Below are 18,003 nucleotides of genomic sequence, written 5' to 3' on the forward strand. Positions count from 1 at the left end.
AGCCGATAATATACTTCAAACGAAGCAAAATATATTACTTGTAGCTAATTTATTTAAAAGATCTCATGTATTCTATCAGACACGCGTCTCTTGCATTTTGAGCGCTTCTTGTTGCCACGTTTTCCAGCTCAAGCATAGACACTGACTTGAAAGCGGTATGGCGATTTTGGTTCTTAGTGGTAGAGCCGGCCGAGGCGGCGGCGAAAAATCGGTGCTCGCAATCTGTGTTGCTGACGACGTCGACGCTGTGGTCGTACACTCATGTAGTTTCTTAAAGAAGTGCCGGGAGAGTCATTGGTTCTACTAAATTTTTTTTTCCTACTTTGGCCGAGATCAGGACCAGTCAACATTATAGTCTCTGAAAAGTTGAGTCTGCTGGAACCCGCCCTTCTGGCCACATAAAAGGCACTTTCTCCTTCCATCTCAATTTTGTTCCTTTCTTTCTTAAATCAGCTAGGAGTTGGTTCGTGCCTCGTCTGCGTTTTCCCCTGTTTTGCTGTATATGCCGTGGCCTTTATTTGCGCTTAGTGCCAGCTCGTGCCTTTCTTCTGTGCTTGCTTTGACCTACATCCGCAGAAAGGAAACGAAAACGTAAACAGCCTTCGCTTCCGGAAGTCATCTCTCGCTATGTTTTCTCTTTCCGGCTGTCCGCTTTTCTCTCGTTGTTGACGACCTTCCAGTATCAACATCGGCTGCTGCTGTCTCTTCGAGGCTGCGTGCACGGTATTTTTGTTTTCCTGCACGCTCTTCCTTCAGCCGTGTCTTCGTGGCCGCGTAGAATATTCCCCACGCGACGTTCCCTTTCATTTTGTGCTCCCCGTCGGTTCTCTGGTGACCATCACTTATTTCTTTCTGGGATTGGCCGCCGTCTGCACGTCTTCGTCTCTCGGCCGCACGGCAAGCCTCGGTCGACGCTCATGAATAATTCTTCGCGGCGCGAACCGCAACAGTGCGCTAGGATTGGTGCGGGCGAGACAAAGGACCAGGGAGAGGCGATACGGAAGCCGTAAGCACATACGCCGAGTCCTCATGTATGAGGGGGCAACCACGACGCCAGCAGCGTGTTTGCCTCGCCGCCTCCCCCCTCTTCTTTCTCCGCGACTAACGTCGTGCTCCATCCTTCACCTCATCATCTGCACCTCCGATGTCCGGCACGACCCGGCCAGAGCATTCTATCAGCCTGTCGTGGTGACCGCGTGGATGCCCGTTTTGTTGAGGAACGACGGCACCGGTTGTCGGCACTCCGCCGTCCTTTGTGACGCGAGTCGCCTCGTATTTCTGAACCGTTGCTCGCTTTGGGCTCTGTCGCTGCGAGAATGGGGATGGTAGAGCCTTAGCCTGCAGCAACTACAACGACATGATGCTGGTAGCCGTCTCTGTTCAACACAGTCAGCTCTACTGGCTCTTTCTTGACTGCAACAAAAAGCTCAAAGCATCTCCAGCGCCGTCTGCTTGTACCCGCACGCAATTGGACGCTCGGGTCTTGCTATTCCGCTCGCAGCTCTTGCTCGCAAACTTCCGAGCAAACTCGAATGGTTTGCCACCGAGCCATTACTTCTAAGTCGAGAAATCTAGCTGTTTAATTTTGCTGCATCCTGTATGTGATAGGCGGACGGATGTCAAATGTTCTGTGCTCTGAATGCAATCGTGGTTGGTGGAAACCCTGTTGGGAAGGATCTGCGAGACATTCTCGCGACGAACTCTCTTCTCGCATGCTTCGCATTACGAACCCTCATTGCTCGCATGGCCGTCTGCAGCAAGCCGGAAGCCGCGACGCCGTTTTGTGCATCCTCATTATAATTTTCAGGCAAATCTGATGTTACCATGCGGGGACACTTGATTTACCTATAACCTACGCTCTTGCAGATCACTGTAATAACAGGTAGTGGGCATGATTCGCTAAGCTTTCTTTCTTGTCTTCGCCGCTTATGCCAACGCAGATTAGCCGTTTGGGCCCGTATTCACAAAAACGTTCTTACGCTAAAAGCGCTCGTACCAGCCAACAGTGATGTGGTACATATTATTAGCGAAGGCGGTCAGCCAATGATAAACAGCAGTTACGAACGAAAGGCTTTGTGAATTCGGCCCCTGGTGTTTACATTGGTCGTTTTTCTTTCCGTTCACTCCTCTCCCCAACTAAGAGTCACCATCTGGTGTTCGCACTGGTCACTTGGCTTTCCCTTCATCCTTTGCCGAAACACAGGGTAGCCAGCTGGTGGCCACACTGGCTAGCCTACCTGTCCATTGCTCTCTATGTTGTCCTCTTCCTTTCGCTGAGGGAAAAATTGGGATAAGGAATCAACTTGTTTTGTAACATTCGAGTAAGCAATCCATGGGCGAGCTCATTCATTAAATTCCGTCACCCAAGAACATGCTCCCTGGGAGACACGACAAGAGGCGGTCTGCTAGAGCCAAGGCCCTTCAAGAAAGGTACCAAAGCAACCAGCACACCGCTTATGTCGATGCAGCAAAGCAAAATCACCAAACTTACGTAGTGAGCGTCGTGACCGGAGAGGGAAGTATCCTCAACGCCGCGACCATAACAACAGCGTCCACCGTGGAAGCGGAAGAGACTGCCATTGCTTTGGCCATCATGAATCCCTCCGTGCAAACTATCATAAACGACTCCAAAAGGGCAATCGTCAACTTTTCGAGAGGCAGCATAGGCCTCTGTGCAGCGCGAGTCCTACGGGACATTACAAATCAAAAATACTGTTGAACTCGTATGGGTCCCTGCCCATTGGGGGAATCAAGGGAATGAGGAGGCGCACTGGGTAGCCCGAGGTCTAATCAACCGGGAGGTGTGCCCCTCAGACTCGGATCCCATGGATGAGGCACCGACGACATACCACGAGATAAACTAGTACAAGCAAAAAAGCCGAATCTACCCGCCTCCAAACGCAAGCCTCACGCGAGCGCAAGCCTCAATCCTGCGTCGAATCCAAACTAAGTCGTTCCCCAGCCCACATTGGCTGGCCATAATTACCAACGGGTAATGGAACCCAATATGTAAAAACTGCACAAATCAAACATTGGCTACCCAAAATCACATTCTTTGGGGGTGCGAGGGCTTACCCCCACCCTGGTCGCTCCTGCCAGCTCCCTCACAACAGACGTGGGAGGAGCTGCTCAGAACGCCCGATCAAAAACTACAAAAAGCCCTCGTTGCCTGGGCCGAAAGGGTCGCTCCTCGTGAGGGGCCATCCTATAGGACTCGGGCCTGCCAGATCAAAACTGAGCAGAATCTCAATAAAGTTGTTACCACCACCATGTTGAAGGTTTTTAAGCGCCTCGCAAGGTCAATGCTCGCAACGATATATGTGCCGGTGCTTTTTCAATTAATGTCTATACGTCACATTTTAATGAGCAGATTACCTCGCGCAATAGAGCGAAATGTAAATCTGGCGCGGACAACTCCTAATTCACACTGATGCCAGTGAACTTCTTCAGTGCTTAGATGCGACGTTTTGCTGCAATATAGAAGGCTGTAAAAGCTTGAAGGACGCCTAAGGCTTCGCAATTAAGAGTGGAACGCGATAGCATTCAAAGATCCCCGACTGCTTCTCACGCTTCCCGGCAACTGCAGCTTGTGTAACCGTTATGTTTACGGGGAAACGCTGGCGCCGAACACTATGCACGAAGGCGAGCTTTGTGGTGGAAACGTGGCCTCTGGCAGGGGCCGATGCCGGAGGTAGTGCACAGTCGCGCCCGAAATATTACATCATTTTGAGGTTTCTGTTATTGTTTCGCACTTTTAATATTTCAGTCTGAGAAGACTTAACACAAAAGGCATGCGCAATCCGTGTTTTGTTTCATGACATTTGTTTGTGGGCTGTTATTCTCAAAATTCCAAGGAATAACTTTGTCAACAATGCAAGACAAGGTATGAGCAGTCTTAGTAATATAATCTTGTGGCAATATAACCCGCATATACCGCATGTCATACAGCAAGGCGGGGCATATGCATATACCTAAATATATACGTCATTTTCGCTCACGGACAACTCTGCCGACACCGACACCGGATTTTCTGCGACACGGGGCCCTTAAAGCTTGCGCGTTAAAACGAAAGCATTAATTCTGTATTTAATTCGTCCACACGCCTGCCGACAGCGAGGAGCACGGACTCCCCCCCGCTACTGGGGGACGTAAGCAGGACGTCGCTTCCAGGGATGCGGCTTTTATTAGTTTGCGCTCGCTGCGGCCTCCAACTTTCGGGTTCGAGCGCATTTTTCCAGATGCAAAAGTTTATATGACTTGTACGGATCGAGAGTTTGCTTCAATTTCCCCAATTACGATGAGCCTGTTGGAACTAAAAGTTAATTAATGGATCTTGGCAATTAGCGCCTAATTGCCACTTACCATTCCGTCGTTGCCACAGCTAGCGGCATATTTTCGAAGGAACCGCCCATTTATTTCACAACAGGTATATTTAAATATTACTTCAAGTCTTTGTACAAGCACCCGGTATAGACTCCATACTTTCTGGTGGCACATTATCTTTCTTTTTTTTTTGTACCTAACTTTGTAAGTAACGTTGCTTTTCTTCTCCACAGAATAGAAGAACATACGAAAAAAATGAAGTGTGATGTCATTATTAGGCTGATTTCGTCCGCCTTTTTGGAATGCACTTTCAGTATCGCCTGTATAGTCCCTTAAGAAAAGCAGGAAAAAGTTGAGGAAGGCGCAAAAATAGGCTTTGTCTTCTACGCAGTCGGGAAAAAGGCAAGCATTATAGTTCTGTAGTATTTCCATAGCTTATAGGAAAAAATCATCGAGATGCGTGCATATATATAGTCATATCATAAAAATCCAACAAACAAAGACACCAAGGACAGCATAGGAGACGAAATTACTTGTACTTATTAATTGAAATAAGGAAATGATCAATTAATGGCAACGAAGCAAGATAGCGAGGGGGGCTAGTTGGTTGGGACTTATTTGCGAGTCAGCGCCGTGTTCTCAAGTTTCTTCCTTTTGTCCGCGTCCCTTTGCGCTGCTGCCAAAAGTACGATGAAGGGAAATGAAAGTGGATGAAAAAAACAATTGGCAACAGGTGGGATATGTCTTCGCATTACGCGTGCGATGCTCTTACCAATTAAGCTACCGCGGCGCCGTTTCCCTGTCCACTTTCTGGGCTATTTCCGTTTATCTACTAGAATTAACCTTGGGAGTGTTAGCCAGCGCCACCACTCATTGCGCTTGGCCACGGATGTGGAACATCCTTTCTGCCGCAGGCGTGACGAGTACGTGATCTTTTTTGGTTGAAGGCAAACTGGTCAGTAAACCCACACATGTTACCTGAAGGCATAAATGCGGCCGGATTCGAGACCGTCGCTGTGTAATGAACGAAAAGAAAGGAAACCGAGGGACACAATTTTTTATTGGTGCTAGTATAAGAAGCCAACAAGCAATGGCACCAATGACAGCATGGGGCAAATTATCTGCAGTTCTTCACTGAAATAAAAAAGTTATATATATATATATATATATATATATATATATATATATATATATATATATATATATATATATATAATACATGGTAAAGTGAGCAAGCACTCTAAGGTTGTGTAAAACCACGACCACGGGCTGTCTATACTCACTCGCTATTCGTGTTCTCAAGTTTCTTCCTTTTGTCCGCGTCCCTTTGCGCTGCTGCCAAAAGTACGATGAAGGGAAATGAAAGTGGATGAAAAAAACAATTGGCAACAGGTGGGATATGTCTTCGCATTACGCGTGCGATGCTCTTACCAATTAAGCTACCGCATTTATACCTGAAGGCATAAATGCGGCCGGATTCGAGACCGTCGCTGTGTAATGAACGAAAAGAAAGGAAACCGAGGGACACAATTTTTTATTGGTGCTAGTATAAGAAGCCAACAAGCAATGGCACCAATGACAGCATGGGGCAAATTATCTGCAGTTCTTCACTGAAATAAAAAAGTTATATATATATATATATATATATATATATATATATATATATATATATATAATACATGGTAAAGTGAGCAAGCACTCTAAAGTTGTGTAAAACCACGACCACGGGCTGTCTATACTCACTCGCTATTCGTGAATACATTCTTGCCAACGCTTCGGTAACGTCAGTATTCTTGCCTCAAATATACTCTATTTTCGCTTTACAGCGTTTGTTGGCGTTCTCAGAACTGACAAAAATTCACGCAATATACCGCCCCATGTTGAGGCGTTCAGCGAAAAATAATAATAATAATAATAATAATAATAATAATAATAATAATAATAATAATAATAATAATAATAATAATAATACATTTCTGATCACAACGTTTTCTCACGGTACCTATTTTCACTTGGAAGGCGAAACGTTCGCAGGACATTTATTGACGAAATTGTATTGCGCGGGTTAGCGTTCCAACATGTGACACACCGCGGTGGCTGTGTGATTATGGCCATCTAACCGCTGAGTACGAGATCGCGCGTTCAATTTCCCAACAGCGGCCTTAGGCCTTCCGATGGCGGCTGTGCTCAAGAACGCTTGGGTACCGTATTTTTGGCGCACGCGCAAAGACTAGAAAAGGTCAAAATTGATTCGGAGCTTTCCACTGCGTCTCTGTAGTAGCTCATGTGGTCCCTTTGGAGGTTAAAAATCAATCAATAAATCAATAAATGGGTTTGTGCGCCTGGATTATTTAAGGCGCGCGGATTGTTCGTAGGGTTCAGTATCGAATAAAAAGTGCGTGTGTGGAGCTTCGCATTCCCAAGGTCAGTTGGTGACAGGCTATGTCTTGCTGGGAAAAAACAACGGGCAGGCCGTATTATGTAACGATTTTCTTTTGTCCGATTCTTCTCGTTTACCAAAAAAAATAAGAAAAAATTCTGGAGTTTTAGCTGCCAAAACCGCGATATGATTATGCGGCACACCATAGTGAGGAACTGGAGATTGATGTGTGGCGCACGGGCGTTGTTGCATTTCGCCCCCGTTTAAATGCGTCCCGTACTCTCGGGACGAGCAGCGCGACACCGAAGCCGCTACGGCGCCACGGTGGGCCTCTGCTCTTTTTGTGTCGTCTGTCCGCTGAGTGGCCGATCTCGGCGATGGCGCGCGGCTTTGTGCAAGCGAATAACAAAAGGGAAAAAATAAAAGGAATCGTTACATAATACGGTAACTACGCGATTCCATAATGCAGCTTTATTTTTCTTTCTCTAGAAAACATCTCGTTCACATGTCGCAGCTCAGTATAGATGTGCGGCGAAATGGCTACGAGCTGCTAAATATTAGTATCCATACGAGATATAGGTTCATCGAAAGATGACAACTTCAAGTGATCGACTGAGTTGTCTTGGACGAAGATGGTCTTCGTCAGGGCTCTGGTGAAGACAGGTCTACATGTCGAAACGTTTGCTCCAGCCTGGGGCATCCCTTGTTCGATCATGCACCCTTGAGCAAAAAGGGTTAGTACGTTCAACAGCTTTTTAGCATATTTGCCTGAGCGCATAGATCTTTACCAGCCGTCGCCAGCCGAAGCTTGTGCAGTGCTGCATGTTTTTCTACCGAGACGTTGAGTATATATTAGCAAACTCTTCCCAATGCCTGGCGCGCGCATTGCAGCGCAGCTTTGCGGAGAGGCGCGCCGCTCTCCTCGTTCCGAACCCGGTACGCCGCCCTTTCGCCGCTCTTTCCGCGTTTGTTATCTCGGGCGCGTCTGCATCGCACGCGCGCTCCTAACACCGTGTCCTGGCGATTTCGGCGGACTCGCAGCCCGAGGAGCGCCGGCGGCGTGCGCCCTGAACAAAGTCCCGCAGTGGATTGTCAGGCGTTGAAAGCACGTCTGCTCGAAGCCGTATAAACGACTCCAGTTCCAAACGAAGCACAGCGCGCTTGCGAACGCTAAACTAATTTTCGTTACCGGCGAAGCGAGTCTCGGGAATTCCCGCCTCGCGAGGCGAGACGGAGAGAGAGAGAACTGCCGAAGAAAAGGGGTGAGCGCGTGTTGTTTACGCTGCCTGTACCTCTCTTTTGTTCGCGTGTCTGTCTTGTTCAGCCCGTCTCTTCGGCACGACTCCCTTGCGACCCCTGCGTAGTCGGCCGTGGAATCTCTCTCGCTTGTTGTACTTGCCGCGTTTTGTTATCCACGCCTTCGTGCTTCACGCTGGCTTGTTTTCGTCGTTTCAGTGTTTCTTTGTTTCTCCGCCACCGGCTTCCTCACAATTTCCGCGGTAATTTTTCTCGTGCCTTTAACGCCGGTGTTCGCTCTATTTCCGTTTACGATTATCCTGGACGCTTGCACGAATTAATGGGCTAAAGCATCTCTCGTCGGGGCGCGGCTCCTCAGCGGCCCTCGCGAAGCACGTGCTCGTTTCGACACGGAATTACAGCGCTGGCACTCACCGGCGCGCTGTGCACTCGCGGCGCCCGTCTTTTGGAGCCGCTCTCTCGAACGCAAACTCGCTGAACGAATGAATGAATGAATGAATGAAAAACATTGTTTTCACAAAGGAGGTATACCGGCGAAGGTGCGCCGAATCGACAAAGCCTTTGAGCGCGGGACTGGGCGCCGTGCCCGAGTGGCGGCATGCTCGTCGTCAGGACGCGAACGCCGGGAAGCACGCGGCTCGCCTCTCGGTAACTTTTTCTTCCAGATTGCCAGAGCTCCGGCCGTTGCGATTGAGGACGCACACAGCACGTCGAACTACGCAGTCCTGGCCATTGTTATGTGCGCGCATTGTTTTCGGTTTCGTGCTAACGTTAGGCACTGAAACGCGCGAATGCATCTATCAAGCGAAGGCAGCAGTGAGGTTCACGGCCCGTATTCACCAGACGTTCTCACGCTAGAGTTGTTCGTAAGAGCAATTCCTAGCGTATTATTAGCGAAGACCGCGTGCTAACGGCAGATATCAATTACGAACGGAAAGCTTAAAAAAAGGTGCCAAGGATAATACTATTTGATTAGCAGAGCCAATGCATCTTGAACAGAGTACTACGGGAACCATTTCTTGTGCAATAGTGATAGCCCTATTTATTTATTTATCTACTTATTTATTTATTTATTGTACCCTCAGAGCATACAATGCATTATAAAGGGACGGGTTATCGTCACACATATAAGAAAGAAAGAAAGAAAGAAAGAAGGAAAACACAATGAACAAATAAATAATAATTTCATCCAATAAATCCTTCGAGAAACTAAAATGGTGTTTTTAGACGTAACCAAAGAAAAAGAAACAGAATAATGCGTAAATTGAACAGATATGAGCGCAAAAAAAAAATTGTATAAGAAAAAGGCTATTCATATTATGCTGGCGAGTGCTCTGCTGAAATGATCAGTGTCTGTAGTGCGAACTAGCGAAGCATGAAGGTGGTTTCAGTCGTGGCGTGTTTTAGTAGTGAAGGACTGGGAATAAGTGACAGTGTTATGACGCGGGCTGCTGCAAACCGGTCTTATCGTCTTCGTCTCAGACGGGAGCTCTCACGTGCACTTTAATGTGCTCGAGAAGTTGCTCGATCTTCAGGCAATTTCGCAACTAGATTGTATTGCACATATCTCAAAATTTAATTAAAATATGCGGCTTAACGTCCCGAAATATGCACAGCGGCTTGTGAGGGACGCCGTAAAAGTGGGCTCCGGATTAATTTTGACCGCCTGGGGCTGTTTGACTGCGACCAAAGGACGGTACGCGAGCATTCTTGCATTCCGCCCCCGCAGGAATGCGGCCGCCGCGAATGGGAATCACAACCGCGACCTCGACCCACTATAGCGGAGCGCCGTCGCCATCGAGCCAACCGCGGGGGTAAAAAAAAAAAGAAAGAAGGAAAACACGCATCATTTGCTTCAGCTAGCGCACCACTGAAATTTGAAATGCAAGGTGTGCATCTTCTAAAGCCGTAACAGGTAAAGCAATAGCAATAACAATGATGGATTATGACGCTTCTACTACAAGGCTAAGTGCTGATCGAGTTGGTATTTGATGTGCTATGATAAAAACCTTCAAAAGAAACAGGAGGATTGCTGGACTAACAACGAAACTTTATTGTTAACTTAAACCCGTAGTGGCCGCGGTAACACTGATATTCGAAATTCGCTGCGTGAGACTGTACCCAGAAAGGCAACCGCGTGGCAAGTATACAATCTAAATTCGTGCGTAGATAAGGCACTGTTCGTCAACCTATAAAGAATGCATACTGCGTGAGGATGGTCGATTAGTACATCATCTCATTCGTTGCAATATTCAGCTCTGTAACAATTTTTGGCTGGGGCAAAACACGAATTGTTAGCGAACTTCTTGAAGCCTTCCAGATTAAGAAAGACAGTGACATATGTATTAGTATACCGTCACTAGCCTTAACTGAATAGGAGTGTTTGTATCTAGAACCATGAATATGCATAGTAAACTTGATTGATAGGGTGTGTAACATGTGGTAGTCTTAATGTTGTTTTGCTGGCGCATGCGCTTGGTGGAACCTTGGGAGTTCAGTTGTCAGTCCAGCATTCGTCCTGTTTACCATTTCTCACTTGCAGAACACAATATACGTGGAAGAAGTGCGGTAACTGCTGTAAAAGGGCTCAGCCGGCGGCCGTCTGTTTGAGACGGCCGCCAAGTGTGCCAAGTACGCTCGGGACTCAGAAAGAGATTTGAGTCCCGGGCGTACTTGGCACTAAATACTCTTGGTTACCTGGGTCTTGACGCTAGAGGTCGAACTAAGAGGTTGAAACCTCCTTGATCATTCGCGAGCCTCGATTGTTCGTTGACAATTCCTCACGTACGCGCTAAGCGGAGTTCTCCTCTGGCGGCAACGCGTTCGCTGGTACTGGAACATCTTGAGACTGAATATGCACGTCAACTTCAAATCTTTACTGATGGCTCTGTGGACAAGGTCAAAGGATCTAGTGCAGCTGCTTTTCACATTCCCTCTTTGAAGTATGATCGGTCTGTTCGCTTCACTGCAGTCGTGTCCTCCACAACGGCCGAAAGCGTTGCCATTGAGGCAGCTCTAAAGAAACTACGGTTTTGTACGCCTCAACCTGTTGTCATTCTTACAGATTCAAAATCTGCCCTTCAAAGGTTAGAGCACGGGTTCCCTGCTGATGCCTTATGTCTTAGCTCCCTACGCTCGGTGCACAATCTCCATATCAAAGGCTTCTCCATACGTTTCCTATGGGTGCCCTCGCACATAGGTATCATAGGCAACGAGATGGCGGACAGCCTCGCCCATAGAGCGCTGTCTGGGAATCCATTGAGAAGAGTGCCTCAAGAGGACAACAGACTCTTCAGAAAAGCGGTGTTGTGCCCCTTCAGTGCTTTGTGGAGCTCACCTCACAAGCCATGTGGGATCAAGGGTCTCAAAAGAAACCAAGCCACCTTACTGCTCCGCATTCGCACGGGCTCTGCTCGTACCCCTGTGTGGATGTATAAGACTGGCCTAGCGTTATCACCATTATGTTCAACGTGTGGTGTGTGCGGTGACATAGAACATTACGTAATGTGCTGTACTGTGTATAACGCGGAAAGGAGGGTGTTATTCGGGTCCCTCAAGAAGACAGGAGTTCCTCACAGTTCTCTTCAGGACATTGTTCTCCCGCGCGGGAACCGGTTGTGTAGGAAGGAGGTCTCTCGCCTTCTTTTAGATTACCTACAGAACACGGATTTGGCCTCCACATGGTGAACTGAGGAGTGACCATTTGTAATTGTGAGGTCTGTGTTTGACTATATGATTTATTTATTTTAAGTGTCGCTACAGTGGAGCAATTGCCGGCAGCAACTGCAAGGCTAATCCCACCAGTAGCCTACAACAACTCAACTCAACTCAACTGCGGTAACTGCTCTATGGTGTTCTAGTCAATTATGGTACCATGTAGCCCATAAGAATTCTTCCTTTTTCTTGCTCTCTCTCTCTTTTTTTTTTGAGGGTTTTCCATTCCTATTTAGTTTGGCAACCGGATTATTTTATGGAGTATTCGTTGTTGCGTCATGCAGACAAAGACCGATGTAAGGCTGGCACGTGGTTGATCGATATTTCACGTGTAAGCTGTAATAACACTCCCCCCCCCCAAAAAAAAAAAAAAAAACTTGGGACGATTTCGGTGTGGTAGCCCAAATCGCCGCATTTTGAATACTTCCGTATATCTTCAGCTATTCGATCTTGTCTGAAGCTCGGAGCACTTGTGGCACGGAAGTTCGGGCCATGGTGAACATACTGTCATGCTGGCGAATCCAATGATCATTTGGCCGCCAGCATGCGGAAAGAATAACAGCTGTTAAATAACAGCTGTGGTAACAGAAATAACAGAATAAAAGTTTATAACAGCTGTGTCTTACCAGTACTCATGTACGGGGCAGAAACCTGGAGGATTACGAAAAGAGTTCTACTTAAATTGAGGACGAGGCAACGAGCTATGGAAAGAAGAATGATAGGTGTAACGTTAAGGGATAAGAAAAGAGCAGATTGGGTGAGGGAACAAACGCGAGTTAATGATATCTTAGTTGAAATCAAGAAAAAGAAATGGGCATGGGCAGGACACGTAATGAGGAGGGAAGATAACCGATGGTCATTAAGAGTTACGGAATGGATTCCAAGGGAAGGAAAGCGTAGCAGAGGGCGACAGAAAGTTAGGTGGGCGGATGAGATTAAGAAGTTTGCAGGGACAACATGGCCACAATTAGTACATGACCGGGGTAGTTGGAGAAGTATGGGAGAGGCCTTTGCCCTGCAGTGGGCATAACCAGGCTGATGATGATGATGATGATGATGATGATGATGATGATGATGATGATGCGCTCTAAACAGCGAGAACGAAATAAGCTCGACTCTCTACCTCTAGCGTTCGCGCCGTCCCTGCAGGATTCCCGCTGATTGTGGCTTCTTTTGATTTTGCTATTCCCCGCGCGACTTACGCACGACGGCGGGAGCCGATTCCTCATGGTTTCGCAACTGCGACAAGAAATACCAGTCCGCCGCCGCCGCCACAGGATTGCGTGGGTGGCGCGCCGGCGTTGACGTTGTTTCGCATCGGCGGCCTGACGCGGTCATTGACGAGCTTCGCGACGAAAACCCGCGGAAGGCTTCCCGTTCCGCTTGGAAGAACGGCTCCTGCGCGTGAACTAACACGACCGCTCGTACGCGCTTCTTATTCTCGCGAGACCGCATACGCGAACGACTTAGCTCTCGTGGTCGATGCACGGACGATCGTCCACTTGGTAGCGCTGTCTGATGAGTCGAACATCTTCGCCTCCTTAATGTATTCGCTCCAGGGAACTAATCCCTGGGGCAATGTAACGTAAAGCTGCTCCAGTCGGCCAAATTCACAAAGCTCTTCGGTCGTAAGTGCTCTCTTCCATTTCCTGACCGCCTTCTGTAATAATATCTCCAGCATCGGTTGTGGCTGGAATTTTCTCTTACACGAATGTTTCTAGAATAAGAACTTTTTCTGAATACGGGCCCTGGCTCTATGCCATTACCGTAATTAGCCCTCCGCGATTGGTAAAAAACTGTCGGGCAACGCCTACTTTATCTGTTTGACACGCGAAATCACGAAGCCGCGTAAACTTGCAATCGCAAGATGACGCGTACACACTGATTATGCATAATTGTGCTTAAAAAAATATTCCCGATTATACGACTTTCTCGTCATTAGGCTTCCGTTACTGGTCAAATATTTTCTTGCCGCGCCTACTTCGCCTGTCTGTCATGCGAACTCAGAACCTCAAAAATCGCGACAACTCACTACGTCAAAGTAACACGTATGCCCAATAAACATACATTACCATGGGCTGGCTGCTCGGGGCCGCCAGTGGGAAAGATTTTATTTGCTTATAATAAAAATGAACGTCGAAGCGGAACATCAAGTGACATATTAGAGTATATTGTGACATTGTAATTAGAGTATATAAGTGAAGTACCAGGCACTTATGTAGTCTATGCACGTGCGTAACAAAGTTGCGTAAAATCGTGTTTGCTTTTTCTTCTGCTCTTTCATGGTCCCTCCTCCCACCTCCTCGCCCCTGGTTGATTGCAGCAAATACAATGCTCAAGATCAAAAGCACACCTCGGTAGCCGATAACTCAATTCATCTTGCAGGCAGCGCTAGGAGCAAAAATAAAGAACGCCTGGCTCATAAGCCGATCAGCAGTTTTCACAGCCGCTGTCATCTTGCGCGTTCTGAGCGTCATAGATTGGATGTGAAAATGGCGCATATGTCGCTACAGCTGTAAAAATAGGAGTACTTGCGTTTATTTGGAATTGTATTCCAGCCACCTAACGTTGTAAAACAATTTTGCTTTCAGCAGCGCGCAATTGGTTATTTATTGAGTGTTTCTGTCTAAAATGAAGTTGCCCACCTTTTCTCCTCTCAGAAAAAAGAAATGATGCCGTAACCATCGAAGATGTTTATCTTCATTTGATATATCAAATGAAACTAATAAACATTGAAACAATGTTTATTAACTGGATTCAAGAATACTTACGGCAGAGACGTCAAGCGGTTCTGATAAATAATGCCCTGTCCGAGTTGCAGCACGTTAAGTCTCAGGTCCCGCAGGGCTGAGTCTTGGGACCAACTTTGTTTTAGTATACAGCGCGAACGAAGCCCGCGAATACACGCAGCATTGAGCGGGCCAGTCGCGCGGCAATTTTGCGCGCACTTCCCGGCTTCTTTCACTCTCGGAAAAACACTTTTATGTAGCACTTATTAAGCAACAGAAAGCTGTACCTGGAGTTTTTCATGTTGCTCTGCAATTTTCTGATTCACACTTTTCATCTAATATTATTTTGAGAAGTTGATTAATTAGTTAAGGCTAATTATGTAAGTAGGCGGAATTTAATAGACCGCTCATTAAATAGACTATAAATATGGCGGGGACGTTAGCCGCTGGTACTTACGGCCGGCTACCATACACTCAGTTGGAAATAATATTTTGTTGCCTCCTCGGCTCGAAGTCGTTACCCGCCCAGTGGCTATACATGGCGAGCTCGAGGTCGTGAGTTCAATCCTGGCTGCGGCGGCCGCACTGCGATGGACACGAAATGCTAAATCGGTCGTGTACCGTGGTATTGGTGCATGTTGATAAACCAAAGTGGTCGAAATTAATCCGGTGTTACACACTACGGCGTGCCTAAACATCAGAATTTCTTTTGGTACGTAAAACCCCAGAATTTCATTATTTTTTGTCGTTTCATGTCTGGCCTAGACGTTGTATCGCAAATACGCCGTACAAGTAAATGCTTAAAACCGCCATCTTCAGATTTATTATGTTTAGCCATTAGAGATTTATAGCTCAGTGATCCAGCGGGCCAGAGAGCCCAGCGGGCCCGCGTAGACGCCTGTGCGCATGCGCGGTACATGCGCAGTGGCGTCTATATACGCTGGCCCGCTGGTCCCGCTGGCCTGTTGGCCCGCTGAGGTATAACTCTCTTTTACTTTCGAATGAAGTAGTTAACGGCAGAAATTTCGTGTTAAACGAGTAATCGCTTTCGACGTGCTCAAATGTGTAATACGCTTTGACCGTTTTGACCGTGCTTGCCCCCTTTTAAGAGGCGAACTTCCGCACATAGATTCATTCTCTCTCCTAATCGCCTGTATAATCGATACACCACTGTAAGTCCGTGACAAAAAGTACAGTTCGGTGCCGCTAGCTGAAGCGAATTATTTGACTGGTGCTTGTGCAGAAAGGCATGCGCAGTAAAAAAAAAAAACAGTAACTCTATTGCGATAGTATCTATAATGCGATATCTTATTTGCCGATTTACTCAATGGCACTTAGTTGCAGTGGCAGTTATAGCCGACGTTTCTCGTGATGCTTGACCGCAAGCGCATTTTTGGCGTGGTGATGTGCCGCGTGCAAGATCTACCGCATCTTACTGTTTGCGTTTCCCTAAGGTCATTAGTGCACCTTGAGAATAGCAGAAGAAGAAACGATGACCGCTCGAAATATCCGCGGTGCAGCTTTCCCATCCGACCTCGTGTCGTCTTATTCGTTTCGCTCCGTTGTATACCTACCTCTCCAGCCTGGCGGCTTAGGAGGTGTTTGCGTTCTTCGCCCATTGTTCTGGCCGTTCATTCTCGCAGTTTATCCGGCTCTGGCCTGTCGCACGCCGAGGCTTCAGCCCGGTATCAGGGGGTGCTGTTTTTAGTTTGCCCGTTCAGTATTCTTCGTCCGGCTCATGGCCTGTCCGCGTTGTGTGACCCTCGAATGTATACTTGTCTTCATTTTTCTTGCCTGCGGCGTCGTCCTCCTGCGACCCGCGACCTCTTCGTCTCCCGCAGTTTCTCTGCGTTCCCTCTGCCGAGTGCGTAACCCGGCTTCCTTCGTCGCTCTGGCAGCGCCCTTCCTTCTCTGTGGTCTCCGTGCCGCTGTCTCGTTTGCTCGCCCTAAGCCCGTCTCTGTTTACGTGTACGCGCTCGACCGAGCGGTCAGTGCGGGGATTTCGGCGTGTGTGTGAGTTGGCGGGTGCTATCCGAGAGTATAGCCACTCCTCCGCAGGCCTCCATCAAAGTCACTGTCGCGACAGGCTGGGCCCGCTCTGCGCGCACCAAGAGGAGCGAAATTCCTTCGGGGCTTTTCGTCGGCGCACGTGTCTCCCTTCGCCGAGAAACGTGCGGGTGCTGCTTTTGCAGCTATGGTGCCCGAGCAATGTGGGGGTGCGAAACGGGGCAGCGAGACTGTTTGTGCATGCAGTGCGCGTGATTCGGTGACTGAACGCAGCGTGGAGCGGCCTGGCGTCAACTCTGCGCTGCCTGTCACGGCTGCGGAGCGGTAATTCTGACGCGCACTCGTGCGAAACCACGTCCCACTTGGCCACGTCCCACTTGGCCACGTCCCACACGACGGCCTTGCCGTGATATTTCATCGCCATGATCTTGCACCAGTCTTTACAGGGAAATGTTCGTTCCTTCTCCCCCGCAGGAGGGAAAAGGAAATTGCGGCTCTAACGGAGGCGTAGCGGGACTCCTCCTCCCGGCTCGCGCCCTCTCTTTGAGATGTGGTTGACGCTTGTTGGATCTGGAGGGCGATCCCAATAGCTGTCCCCCATATATAGGACCTTGCCGTTGGGTGCGGGAGTTGGCCGAGGTTGAGGAGGACTTTGAGATGAGAACTGGAGGTTTATTTACATTATTTACAGTGAGAGTACAAAGAAATTAACAGTCATAAAGTCATTACGGGCCGGCAGCAATTCGCACGCTGCGGCCAGTGGCAAGAAGCTCAAAAGAGATGAATGAAGGAATGCTCTCTTGCTGCTCCCGGTCTCTGGCTTTTAACTCCTTCAGTGTCTCGAAGTCACGTCCCGTTCGGCCAATCGGCGAGCCCGCTCAGGTGGCGTCATTTTTTGCCAATGGTAGGCGCCCGTGCGAATGTAAGTCACACCCGGCGCAGAGGGTCGCTCCTTGGGCTCCAATTGTCTGAGGGATTACTTGTCTGCGGTATTGACTTCCTGGTCTGCAACTGCCGTCACAAAGGCGGACGGGGGGGATTGCTCCCAGGGCTTCACGGTGCATTATGGCCGTCGTTGCCTCGCGGCTTGCAAGCGCCGTCACAATAGGCTGATGGGGGGAGACGGGTTGTCTTCTAGTGACCTTTCAGAGCTGCAAAGCAGCTTTGCTCGGGACCCACGTTACCTGGAACCGTGCCAGGCTCCCGCTACACTTTCGGGAAGAGTCAAGCAGTGGGACAATAGCTCCACATGCGGCGCACGAGGTGGGGGACGCCAATTTGTTTGGACGTGCCGCGCCTCGGGAACGTGGTAGATGTGCCTCTGCGCTCTCTAATTAGGTGTGACGCGATTCGATGTGGTCTGGTGAACTCGAAGGAGGCTCAGGAAAAGGTCCCGTATCTAACACGCTATGGAGCCGGCTTTTGCCTTCTCACCATCCGAGGCACATCAGGGCCAAAAACTCCCGCGTCGCTGGTGCTGAAGTATGAATAGGTCGCGAGAAAGTGGACACGCCGTAATTGGAAATCGCTCGATTTGAACGTTGCTCCCAAACTTCACTAGTTCTAATACCCGTGTCACACGGGCGTTTGGAA

The sequence above is a fragment of the Dermacentor andersoni genome, chromosome 1, assembly GCF_023375885.2.
Source record: "Dermacentor andersoni chromosome 1, qqDerAnde1_hic_scaffold, whole genome shotgun sequence".
NCBI classification, from domain to species: Eukaryota; Metazoa; Arthropoda; class Arachnida; order Ixodida; family Ixodidae; genus Dermacentor; species Dermacentor andersoni.